Here is a 12607-nt window from a genome sequence, read left to right as displayed (position 1 = left end):
TATTTTATTTGGAAATAAAGGTGCATTTTTTTCAGTTTTGCATCCATCCCTAATTACAAGCCTGTAGTTTATAAAGTAACAGTGTTATACCCTCTTGACATAAATATTTTAAAAGTTCAGTCCCTAAGGTAACTATTTATGTTTTTTTTTATTGTATTTTTTTTTATTATTACAAAAAAAAAAATCGGGGAGTGTGGGAGGTAATGAGTTAATGTATTGTGTAAAACTTATGTGTTTGTATATGTAAAATGCTTTAGCGTGTAGTTTTACTATTTGGCCACAAGATGGCCACAGTGTGTTTGTTTACATGCGACCTGTAAGGACGCTTACAGGGAGCAGTACAAGGCTGGGAAGATCACAATGTTCGCGCTGTTTCTAATAGAAGCAGCAGATCATTGCGGGGGCTTAGATCAACGAATGGGAAAGGATTTTCCCGTTCATTGATCTCCGGGCGAGCGGGCGGCAGCGTGCATGAGCGGCGGGAGCGCGTGCACAAGCGGTGGGAGTGCGGACAGCGGCGGGAGCATGGAAGGTACGGATTTCTCCGTCCCTGGTTTTTTAGGGGTGAAAAGGGACAGAGAAATGCGTACCGTGGGGGGTAAAGTGGTTAAAGGACCACTATAGCAAAAAAAGTAAACAGTTAAAATCTGACAGAACCAACAGGTTTTGGACTAATCCATCGCCTCATGGGGGATTATTATGGTTTCCTTTGTTCTCAAATGTATTTCCTAAACGGATGGCAAACAAATGATGGCAAGAACACCCTCCAACCTGAAAGATTTGGAGTTCATTGCTAAAGATGAATAGGAAGCGTTTGTTTGCTGTAATAGCCAATAAAGGCTTTTCTATTGATTACTGAGAAAGGTATGAATAATTTTGAAATGGACAAATTTTGCTCAAATGTAAATAAAAGCTGAGAAATGTTTAGTTTAGTTACTTTAAGTCAACATTTGCCAGGGGAATGAATAATTATGGGCAGTACTGTATATGTACATATATATATATATATATATATATATATATATATATATATATATATTTATTTATTTATTTAGTTATTGTATTTATAAAGCTCCAACATATTACGCAGCGCTGAACATTAGTTTAGGTTACAGACAATATTTAGGGGTGACATACAGCAATATGACAATACAGGAATAATAGAAAAGCAGATCACGCAGCACAGTATGAGTGCCAGGTAATGCTTAGTCAGTCACTGGAGGGGAGCATGGAGATTAGGCAAGTTAGGTTCACTCAGATATATATATGTATGTATATATACATACATACATACATACATACGAAACTCAAAAAATGATTCAACTCAAAAGATGAAGCTTATATATGAGATAGGAACCCTTTGTAGGTGTTTTGGATTAATTACATATCCCCCAACTGTCCCTCAGTCCCTCTTTGGGAGCCCTGTCCCTCTTTCCTCCTCATGTGTCCCCCTTTCAGGACTTTGTCCCTCTTTCTATGTAATTATATATATTTCTCTACTAAAAATGTGGGTATCCTGACTAATTTACTGCATTATAGTATATGTTGTTACAGTGCCTCATTAACATAAACATTAGTATCCTGAATAATGTTTTATGTTCTGCTATGAGCCATCCCTTTTAAGTGAACACACGATTCAATAAACACTGTAAATTGTACAGTTATTCTCCCAATATATTTTACTACTCGGTGTTCGGCTGCATGCTATCCCCCATTTATTTTTGTTGAAACTTACTAACAGCAACACGCCATAACGTAATTATACAGCATGGGGAAGGCTAACAACAGAAAGCATCTAATTGAGGAACTCGTGAAAAAAAAAGCAGCTCGGAGACAAACAGCCACGAGCAGCCAGTGGGAGAGTTCCCAGGACTCTTGTAATTCAGAAACAAATGCGCAGGTTCAGGGAGTGTGGCTAAGTGCAGAACAAAAAAACATGATTATCCTTGCAGGACGCTGCCTGTAATGATGGCAGTGGCAATAATGTCGCCCGGAGAATGATAAACTAACCAAAGAAAAGGCAGCTAGCTATTTATCCCAGCAGTGGAGGTTTTCATGCACTTTGCTGCGGGATTTTTGCAAGAGCTAAAATAGAACTTGTACAAGGTCAAAAAGAAAAAAGCATAATAGAAAGTAAAAAAACATAAAACACTCAAAATCAATACTCAAAGCTTGTTGCAATAGAAGTGATATGTGGGCGGCCATTGTTTTTTCCATTGTAATAATTAAAGTAAAACAACGTGAAGTGGAATTGGAGTGCATGGATTAGCCTTTGAAATTAATTTTATGGCCTTTAAAGATATTCAGTTTTGATGAGCTTAAATGCCAATATTCTTTTTAATTCTAATTTTCACTAAAAAATAATGTAACATTTGACTTTTGAGCAAAAATGCTTTTGAAAATCCCTTTTGTAGTGCGTTTGTGATTTTTCAAGTTTTTTGCAATTTTGTTTTTGCTTCAACCACAGGCTTAAACCCCCCTAGTGACCACACCATTTTTAACAAATTAGGCTACTGCAGCTTTAAGGCCTCATTGCAGGGACGCACAACTCAGCACAAGTGATCCCCCCCCCTCTTTTCTGCCCACCAACAGAGCTCTCTGTTGGTGGGCTTTGATCCCTGCTGGGATCTTTATTTATGTTTTAAATACATTTTTAAATACATTTTGCTACATTTTTTTTTTTAATTATTCTATTCCCTCCCTCCCTCCCGCCTATGACAGCGGATCACTCCTGAGCCTGCCAGTGGGACAGCCGTGTCACACGGCTGTCCCCAGTACAGTACTGCTGTAGATTGCAGCGCCCGAGGCTCCCCTCTCTTCAGGTAAGTATCTCATTTTGATCCTGAGCTTTGGCTCAGGATCACTGTAAAAGGTGTGATTTTTTTGCACTTTGCAACTTATAACTTTTAAAGGTATATTTTGAACTCCTGAACGACAATTTGCAGTTTTGGGGGAAAATTCACAATGCAAAAATACAATATATTTTTTGGGAATATATTTTCAAAATTGAATTTAGCATTTTCAATGCGAAAATTACTTTGGCGAAAATTTGCAAGCGACACTAATAATCAGCAGCAAACATTTTAAATACAAGGCCTGGCACCCACAGGGATCGGGACTAGATCCCTCAAGTAACAGCCTGGGGCCAAGTTCTGTACAGACAGGTTGCTGTTCTGCAGGCTAGCTACACCTTTTGTTGCTATGGAGATGAGTAGGGCAGACGATGCGGCACAAGACGGAGCAGCACGGAGCAATTGAGGTGATTAGGAGAACGCCTTCGACCTGCAACGCCTTCCGCCAGACTGATCTCTCAATGACGCATTGGGAGGGATCAGTGGCTGCCAAAAACATGCAAGATTCTTGGCAGAGGTGGCCCCCCTCCCACATTCGAGATCCATCAAGCGGCGTACAAGGATTGATTCAGATAACTAAACAGACTTATTGCTTGATTGACAGATACAAGACAATAGCGTCACCTTAATGCTAGCAACACACTGTGCAACTTCCAGTAAGATTGACGGGAATCGGATGACTCTTTCCAACCTGTCCCATCTGTTTCTGATCAATAAATGGATCGATTTTGCAAAGTTATAATGAGAAAAAGTTGGACTTGTACACACGATACTACTTCCCGTCAGATCACCCATCGATCGGACGCAGAACTGGGACTCATACGATTTAGAGACAGAAAATCCTGTTTTAAATCAAACTTGAACTGAAAATAAACGTATAAAATAATTCATTGTATTTATAGTAGAAAAAAGTATATAGCGTTTTCCTGTTTTTTCAAATTCTTATTTTCAAATTAAGGGGTTACATTTTAAGATCTGAATTGTGGCCAGCAGCTACATAGAAATGATTTGCGTTTATACCTTGCGATCCTATTCAGTTATCAGGATTGTTTACTCTGCCAGATAAAAGTGTTTTTGGCTTCTATTTACTTATCAAGAGAGAAGCTGCTGCATTTAACTGCAATTCGACATAAAGCATTGGTTTATTAACTATTTGCTATAAAAAAACCTGTTTGCTGAAAAAAATAAAGCACAGGCAAGTAGGATTGGTAATACAGTGAAATCCACTTATAGCTTACTTAACCATTTACTGACATCCTAACGTATTAAAACGTCATGCTTACCGCTATTAACAGCAACATGACGTTTTAATACGTCCCACGTTCCCGCCGATGCTACCGCCGTGTGTGCGCCGCTACCGCCGCTGTTTCCGTCGGGCTTCCGTGCTGGGTGATTGGGGAAGAGGACCGAACGGTCCTCTACCCAATCGCAGTGCCTGGAGTGAATGGACGTGACCGCGAACAGCGGCTACGTCCATTCACAATAACAGGAAATGTAACAATTAAATAAAGTGAAGAAAAAAAAAAAAAGTGAACATTTCCTATGAGTGTTCACTAGCGCCATCTTGTGGCCAAAAAGTATATTACACCTACAAAATTCATTCATTTTCAAGTACATACAGATCTTAATAAAATTACACTTCCAACCCTCCCCCCCCCCACCCCCCCAAAAAAAAAACATTTGTAAAAAAAAAAATCATCTAAAAATAAATAAATAAATAGTTGCCTCAGGGACTCAGCTTTGTTAATTTATATTTTATGGGGGGAAATTAATTTTAATTTATTACATAGGGGCTTGTAATTATGGCCAGAATAAAAAAAACACAACAGAAAAATAACACTTATATTTCAAAATAATATACTGTCGCCATACATTGTGATAGGGACATCATTTAAAATGTTTAATAATCGGGACAACTTGGCAAATAAAACGTGTTTGTTTTATCCACAGGAGAATGTTTAATTTTAAAACTATAATGGTTGAAAACTGAGAAATAATGATTTTTTTTATTTTTTTTCTGTTTTTCTCATTAAAACGCATTTAGAATAAAAAAATTCTTAGCAAAATGTACTATCCACAGAAAGCCTAATTGGTGGCGAAAAAAACAAGGTATAGATAATTTTCTTGTGATAAGTAGTAATAAAGTTATTAGGGAATAAAAGGGAGGAGCACTGACAACTGAAAATTGCTCTGGTCCGTTAGGATAAAAACCCTTGGGGGTGAACTGGTTAAAGGGACCAGTAAAGTAGCATACTATATTAAATGTGTACTGTATCAGAGTTTGCAATACATTATATATTTATGGAAGCTGGGAGTTTACTATAGCCAGAGGTTTACTATATCGGTGTTTACTGTAACACAATTCTACTGTATTTATAACCATGTTTATCTTATCACATCATATGTAACCTCATGTATGCTTTAAGCAACCTTTCAAAGCATACAGTATAACAAGAGAAGACACAGACCATTTATGTAGTGCTTTTCTTCTGATGGATTTAAAGAGACTCTGTAACAAAATGTTCAGCCTTATTTCTTCTATCCTATAAGTTCCTATACCTGTTGTAATGTGGTCTGGCTTACTGCAGCCTGTTCTAGTTGCACTGTCTCTGTAATATATCTAATCTTCTTTCCTTTGTCGAGCCTTGTCAGCCCAGAGAGGAATGTGCTGTGATAGGGAGAAGTTATGCACACCTCCCCCACGCCCCCTGCAGGCTCTGTGTGTGTGATGTGTGTATAAGTCCCAACCAGTGTCTCTGTTCACAGCCAGCCTGTCTGTGACCTTGTGAGCAGCTGTGAGTGCAGAAAGATCAGTTCAAAGCCCAGATAAGCAGCCGAGGCAACAAGTGGGAGAAATATTACAGCCGTGAAGTCACGTTTGAGAGGAGCCTCTGCATACAGGCACCTGCTCTGATGATGTATTTCCTGGTTGGCGGCCATCTTCATTGTTTACAAAACAATGAATAAAACAGTGATTTTATCCCCAAGAAAGCAGCAGAAGCAGTGAAAATGTCACAGAGGGGGCTAGGAGAAGACTACAAAAAGGCTGGTACCTTTATTCATGGAAGATTGTCACAGTACAGATTCTCTTTAAAGTACCAGAGCTGGAGCCACTAGGGAGTAGCAGTATTAGGGAGTCTAATTCTTGCTGAATAGGTAACTGGCTTACTGAACAGAAAGAGCGAAGAATCGAACCCAGGTCTCCTGTGTCAGAGGTAGAGCCCTTAACCATTACACTATCCAGCCAATGGGGATAAAAAGATGATTGCTAAATTGGTAATTACATATTAATAAAAAAAAAAAAAAAAACATTGTTTATTCTATTTAAGCTGGCCAATGAAATAGTATTGTAAAGACTTGCACTTTAATTCTAATAGATACGTTTCAGTGCATAACAAAAAGCAGTGCAGCGTCTCTGGTATCTGGAAGCTGGGATTTTGTGCCTTCTGGCAGTTTCTTCCAAGACACATTACATGCTGTGAGCAGAATGCAGTGTTTGTAAAGCACTGCAGTGAATAGTGCTTGTTTGGGGACCGCTGATGGTAAATTCTACGCTGCACTTGTCTGTCTAAAAGAAACAGCTTTGTCTATCTAACTACAGGCTGTATATTCAATTATTCTTTCGTTGGTGCACTATGGAGCCGCTTCTCTCTGGGTGGAGCCAGTGTTTGTAACATGTAAAGAGAGAAAGAAACAAAAAGCGCTCCTATAGTGCATTAAACGTTTAAGGCCGCCCAACGATCAACTCCTCCGCCGCTGTCTGGCCAGGACAAGCGGCCGCTCCGATGGATCTGCGCCGAACGCGTTGTGGCGAGGAGGGGATGAGGGGGCGTGAGCGTCACACGTGTAAGCCTCTACGTCACTACCGGTTTCGGCGTCCCACGCCTTGTTCAGGTTTTCGTTTCTTTCTCTCTATACTTGTCTGTCTAAGCCTGATGTGGTGTAGGATTTACGCCACCTGCCATTTTCGCTCCCGACGCGATTGTGCGCACCCGAGAGGGGAGATTAAGCTGTCACATGACAGCTGACATCTCCCCCCAATGAACAAGGCCGGTATTCGTACAGGAAAAATGAATCATGCAACACGGGAGTCAAGATCTGACTCAAGGTTCCTACAAATGTACTAGAGTGGTGTCGTAGTTCACACCACCTTGTTGTCACGGAAAAACACGCGGGGAAACGCACAAGTGGAAACAGTCCCATCCACTTGCACTGGCTATGCGAATTCGCATGCGGGCAACGCATGCGAATTCGTGATAGTGGAAACGGGCCCTAAGATGAAACTTGTCGAGCACTGTTAGCACTGTATATATGTATTGCACTCCCTAATCCTTGTACTATTCCCCTGGCTTGTTTTCAGTAATTGTGTGAGGGAGACCTGCAGCGACTCTGTAGATGCAAAGAGCTTCCATATTTGAGCATTCTGGACAGCTTTTTTGCATATCTATTGTACTTGCATACGCCGCTGCAGGGTGGTTCAATTGTACACCCCACACAATACTGTTTTGATTTTATAAAAGAAATAATAGTGCTGTGCAACCAAAGTCTTCAGGGTTAGCCACACCCCACAGCTTGTGCGCTCAGACCAGCTAACTGTTCGCACATTCTGACAGTGAACTGTGGGGGGGATAGGCAAAGACACCCGCTTTGGTCTGCAATCTATGCACCAACATATATTTTAAAACCTATAAGTATTGCAAATAAAGGATGTAGTAGTCTTTTAGTAGACCTGTGACAACAAGGTGGTGTGAACTACGACACCACTCTAGTACATTTGTAGGAACCTTGAGTCAGATCTTGACTCCCGTGTTGCATCTCCCCCCAATGATCAGGAGCCATCGCGATTGGCTCCTGATCACATGATCACTACGATCGCCGGCCAATCGTTGTGACCACTATTAGAGCAGCCGCAGTAGGAAGGAACGTTCCCCCAACGAACGTTGCTCCCCTCTGCTCTGCCCGGCATCGCTGCTCGCTCTGACAGAAGTGTCGGTTCATGGCTTGATGACGTCATCAAGCCGTGACCTGGAACTTAACGGCAGTGTGAGCGAGGATGCCGGCCAGAGCGGAGGGGGCTAGAGCTGCTCATCGCTGGAGCCTGGGAGGTGAGTAAAAGCTGCTGGCATTTCAGAGGACACCGAGCTACACTGGGAACACCATGCCCAGCTAGCTATATTGGGGATCCGGCTGCCTGACCCCCCCAAATGCACCCCCCCACATGTAAAATAGTCTGGTCCTTAAAAGGGGGTTAGGGAGCCGGTCCCCAAAGGGTTAAAGCAAACTTGAAGTTAAAATAAACTTATGAGAAAATGAATTGTATGAATAGTACAGCAAAGAAATAGAACTTTAGTGGCAAAGAAAAGAGTCACATATCATTTTCCAGTACAGGAAGAGTTAAAAAACATAGTTGTTATTTATGCAAAAGAGCTTCTCTGAGCTATTCAACCCAACTTGAGTGGAATACAGTCCTCTGGTAAGGGATAAGGGTAAAAATAACACGGAGTGGGGAAGTGGTTAAAGCAGTCGTGCACATTGTGCATTATCTTTTCTTCTGTATAGAACTTATTTTTTTACGAGTTTGGATAGTAGCGTTAAGAATAAAGCGCAAGGGGAATATTCAGTCTTAATTTTTTTTTTGTTTTTGCCCAGCAAGCTTAATATTTGAAGTCCACGGTGGAATTTGCCGGTACGAGGAGGAAGAGCCCTTGAATAACAATCAAGCTGGCAAGACATATGCAGCATCCTCCTCATTACAGCGAGAAGGTCAGCTACAAATGAACCTGGCAGACCCCACAGGAAATGTTTTATGTATCACTTTATAAATGGCAGGCTGTTACCTTCCCGAGATCTGGAGATTTTAATGATCATCTTTCTCTAAAGAACAAAAAAGGTAAACTTCAATGCAATAAAAGTAGGACAGGGGTCCAAGATGTTACAATAATCCTTCCGTTTAATGCCCTCTTCACCTCGTTCTCATCTTCTGCCTCTGAAATATTTGCTGTGCATTTTTTATTTACTCCTCCTATATATGTTTGATTTCGTTTATCTCCAACTTTTTCAGGATTCTTCATGACGGCATTGTATCCGGTGCTGAATTGTTCTTCTTTTGTTCCAAAACGGGATTAGCATCAGGTATGGCTAGGCCCATGTTCCAGATGAAAACTGTGGGTCACTGCCATAAGGTGTGCAAGAATACCTTACTGACATCATCAGTAGGAACATAGAGGTCTACAGACACATGAAGCCACATAAATGAGGTGTGGTTTCAGTGCACAGTCAAGGTTCTTGCTCTACACCAACATACAAGTACTTCTGCCATGACTTACTGCACCATCGGGGCTCCTGTTTGTCTCTGTGCTTGTTTCATTACAGGGGGTCGTTTGCCCCCCCCCCCCCTTACCTGTATTTCCACTGCAGTAATAGAAATTCAGGTAAGGGGAAGGTCAAATGACCCCCTGGAACGAAACAAGCTCAGAGACAAACGGGAGCCCCGATGGTGCAGTAAGTCACAACAGAAGTAGGAAAGTATAAAACAAAGTGCGTAATCATAAAGGGAGGTTGCAGAAGGGCAACCAACCACTGCAGGCAGGCGGAGATGTGAAAACCCGACTCCACTCGGATGGCCAGGCAAGCTGGGTGTGGTCGCACTCTTGATACCTAGACAATTGGATGGTCTTAGGGCCTGTTCTCCCTGGGATGATTAGTGGGCGATAACCGCTAATCGCCAAATCATCGCGATCCCTAGTGCTTTTTAAAGCGCCAGCACAATACTAACTATATGACAGTGATCTCACTGCCGTGATTGCTGCCGATCGTCAGTGATTCTCAATTAGCGGCAATCGCAGAACACTCCACATGCAGCATTTTTCCACGATTCTAGAGTGATAATGATTAGACTGGTAAAAAGTGCTAATCACGATCGCTCAAAAATCCCAGGAGTTTATGGTGATTTTACCGCATTGTTCGCGGTAAAATCACCAGCACAAAACACTAGCACTCATCGCTAGCGTTTTGGGATTACAAGTGGGAATGGGCCCTTAGAGATGGCTAAGCCACATAGGGACAAAACAGCACACCCCTTCGAAGGAGTGGGAAAAGCACACAGGGAAAGATGGTGTAATAATACTATGTTAAAAGCAGTTAAAGAGAAAAAGGATGAGGTGGATTACCTCAATCAAGACAAACTCATATGAGCAATGACTTTTAATATGCACTGGCTGGGTGCCTCTTTCTTAATTGTGACTGCAATGTAAAATTATTACAGCAGATTAACGTGGAGGATACCTTTCAGGGTGCCTACGGGTATAGTGCCTGTGGATTTGGTGCGGCACAAAGATAGGGAATAGTATTCCTGATACTCCGTGCTTTGGCAGTGTGACATTTTCCTCATATATGCTTCATCATTACTTCCCCCATTGACCACCCAACCCTAATTTATCCCCAATGCTAAATCATCCCCATGATGACTAAACCTAGCCCCACCACACCACCTAAACCCCTACCTGATGTCTGCCCTAACATCCTTCAATAACATAAACCTTTTCTTGATACCTAACCCTAACCGCCCCATAAGTGATGGCCAACCCAGACCTCCCCCAATGTAAACCTCTTCTATCCTCTTCTATCCTGATGTCTGTCCTTACCTCCTCCGTAACATAAACCCCTTCTACCCATCTAACTCTTAATGCCCTAAAACATATACCAACCCTCACCTCCCCAATGTGAACCTTTTTCTATCCTGATTTCTAACCCTAACCTCCTCCATATCAGAAACAGTGCTGCTCGGATACCCCTTTTCTTTCCGAATTGAATTTGGATCCGGATACCCAGATATCCGGAACCGAATCGGATATCCGAATCTGAACTTTTAGGTATCCAAGTAAACTTGGATATCCAAATCCAACATCCTGGATATCCAGTTGGATTCGGATATCTGGATAGAAACCCAGAAGTGACCTGAAAATGGCTTAAAATGCTTCCAAAAGTTTCTTCAAATGGAAAAAAAATCCCTTTCGGAGGTCTCTCTCTCTCTCTCTCTCTCTCTCTCTCTCTTGCCACTGAAGGGGATTTTGGCTTCTGCTCGGATATCTGAACTAACTATCCGCCCGGATTTCAGATGTGAAATCAGAGTTTGCGCGGATTGTGCTATTCGGATTTTATTTTAAAAAAAAACGAATTCCTATTCAAAGTGCGGATAGTGGAAAAAGTTCGGATTATCTGGGTTGTTCGGATACTTGAATATTGGATGAGCACCACTGATCAGAAACCCTTTCTTGTCATCTAACCCTAACTGCCTCATAACATATACCAATTAGTTATGACCAACCCTAACCTCCCCAATGTAAACCTCTACCATCTGGATTTATAGCTCTAACCTCCTCCATATCATAAAACCCTTCTTGACACTTAACCCTAACGTTTCGCTTACCATAAAACACTTTATAATGACTACCACCTCCCCAATGTAAACCCATTCATGATGTCTAGCCCTTAACATCCTCCACAACATAAACTCCTTCTTGACACCTAATACTAAGTTTTCCCTTGACATAAACCACTTTCTGTTGTCTAACCCTAACCTTCGCCCACCATACACACTCTCCTGATGCCTAGCTTTAAACTCTGCTAATGCAACTCCTTCATAGTGTGAACCCAACCACCTTCCCTCACACACACATGTAGTAAACCCCTCCATAATGCCTAGTCCTAACCTCCCCCTAAATTCAACTGCGGTAAAATTGCCATGCCCATTGTGCCTGTTCTTGTGCCAGTAACAGCGCACATTCCACAAAAAGTGCTACTTGCATAGGTAACTGCAAGTTGATAAATATACAATGAATACTAATTAGATAAAAATAGTGAACATGGCGGCAGGGATGAGCAGAAACTACGCCAGTGCGAATTTACGCATCGTAGTTCGCATCTACCCATCATAGTTCGTAGGTGAAGTTTCAAAACTACGCTTACGAATTTACGCGTAGCAAAGTACTGTTGGACGTACGCCCACTAGGCGTAGTTAACACATGTGTATTGCGTAGTGAACTACGATTGCGTTACTCACGGCTAATTTTCCGTGTGCGATTGTATGCTTACAAATTTACGCATTGGAAAGGGGAATGTACGCTTACGAATTTACGCGTAGCAAAGTACTGTTGCACGTACGCCCACTAGGCGTAGTTAACACATGTGTATTGCGTAGTGAACTACGAATGCGTTACTCACGGCTAATTTTCCGTGTGCGATTGTATGCTTACAAATTTACGCATTTGGAAAGGGGAATGTACGCATAGAAGAGTTCCCGGTTATTAATGCGTAATATTTTCTGCATACGAGCCTAAGCATCCGCTCTACGCGTAATTGCGTATTTTAACGCGTAGTCTACAAAATGCATACGAAGCAAATATTTGATTTCGAAGCCGTAGTTTGGTGAAGCGTAATTGCGTAAAACTACGCGTAGTTTCAGCGTAGCGAAGTTGGCTGACTACGACCATCCCTACATGGCGGTCTAGTGGCTAATATTTTAGCTTTAAAGTGCTGAAGTACCAGATTAAAATCCCGGCTAGTGATAATATTTATGTGGAGTTTGAGTTTTCGTGTTTGCATGGGTTTCATCCCAAAACATACCAGTAGGTTAAATATCTTCTTTCCAAAATTGACCTAAGGTAGGTTGCTTGCCTTTTTCCTACCAACAAATTGGCCATTAATAATGGCGGTTTCATAGTGGCCACTAATGATCCGATCTTTTTAGTCCAATC

The 12607-nt window shown here is 41.6% G+C and overlaps 1 long non-coding RNA gene across 2 annotated transcripts in view; it reads left to right on the top strand.

Moving 5' to 3' along the window:
* LOC137518128 (uncharacterized) overlaps positions 1–8768 on the top strand; it is a 210746-nt gene extending 201978 nt beyond the window's left edge. For both annotated transcript variants that reach the window (XR_011020747.1, XR_011020746.1), the window contains one exon: positions 8502–8768. This is a non-coding gene — a long non-coding RNA (uncharacterized lncRNA). The remainder of the gene's footprint in view (positions 1–8501) is intronic.
* The last annotated feature ends 3839 nt before the right edge of the window (positions 8769–12607 follow it).

This window comes from Hyperolius riggenbachi, chromosome 5 (assembly GCF_040937935.1).
Source record: "Hyperolius riggenbachi isolate aHypRig1 chromosome 5, aHypRig1.pri, whole genome shotgun sequence".
Classification (NCBI taxonomy): Eukaryota; Metazoa; Chordata; class Amphibia; order Anura; family Hyperoliidae; genus Hyperolius; species Hyperolius riggenbachi.
The sequence above is the reverse complement of the archived record's forward strand: the minus strand, read 5'-3'. Positions and strand labels throughout refer to the sequence as shown.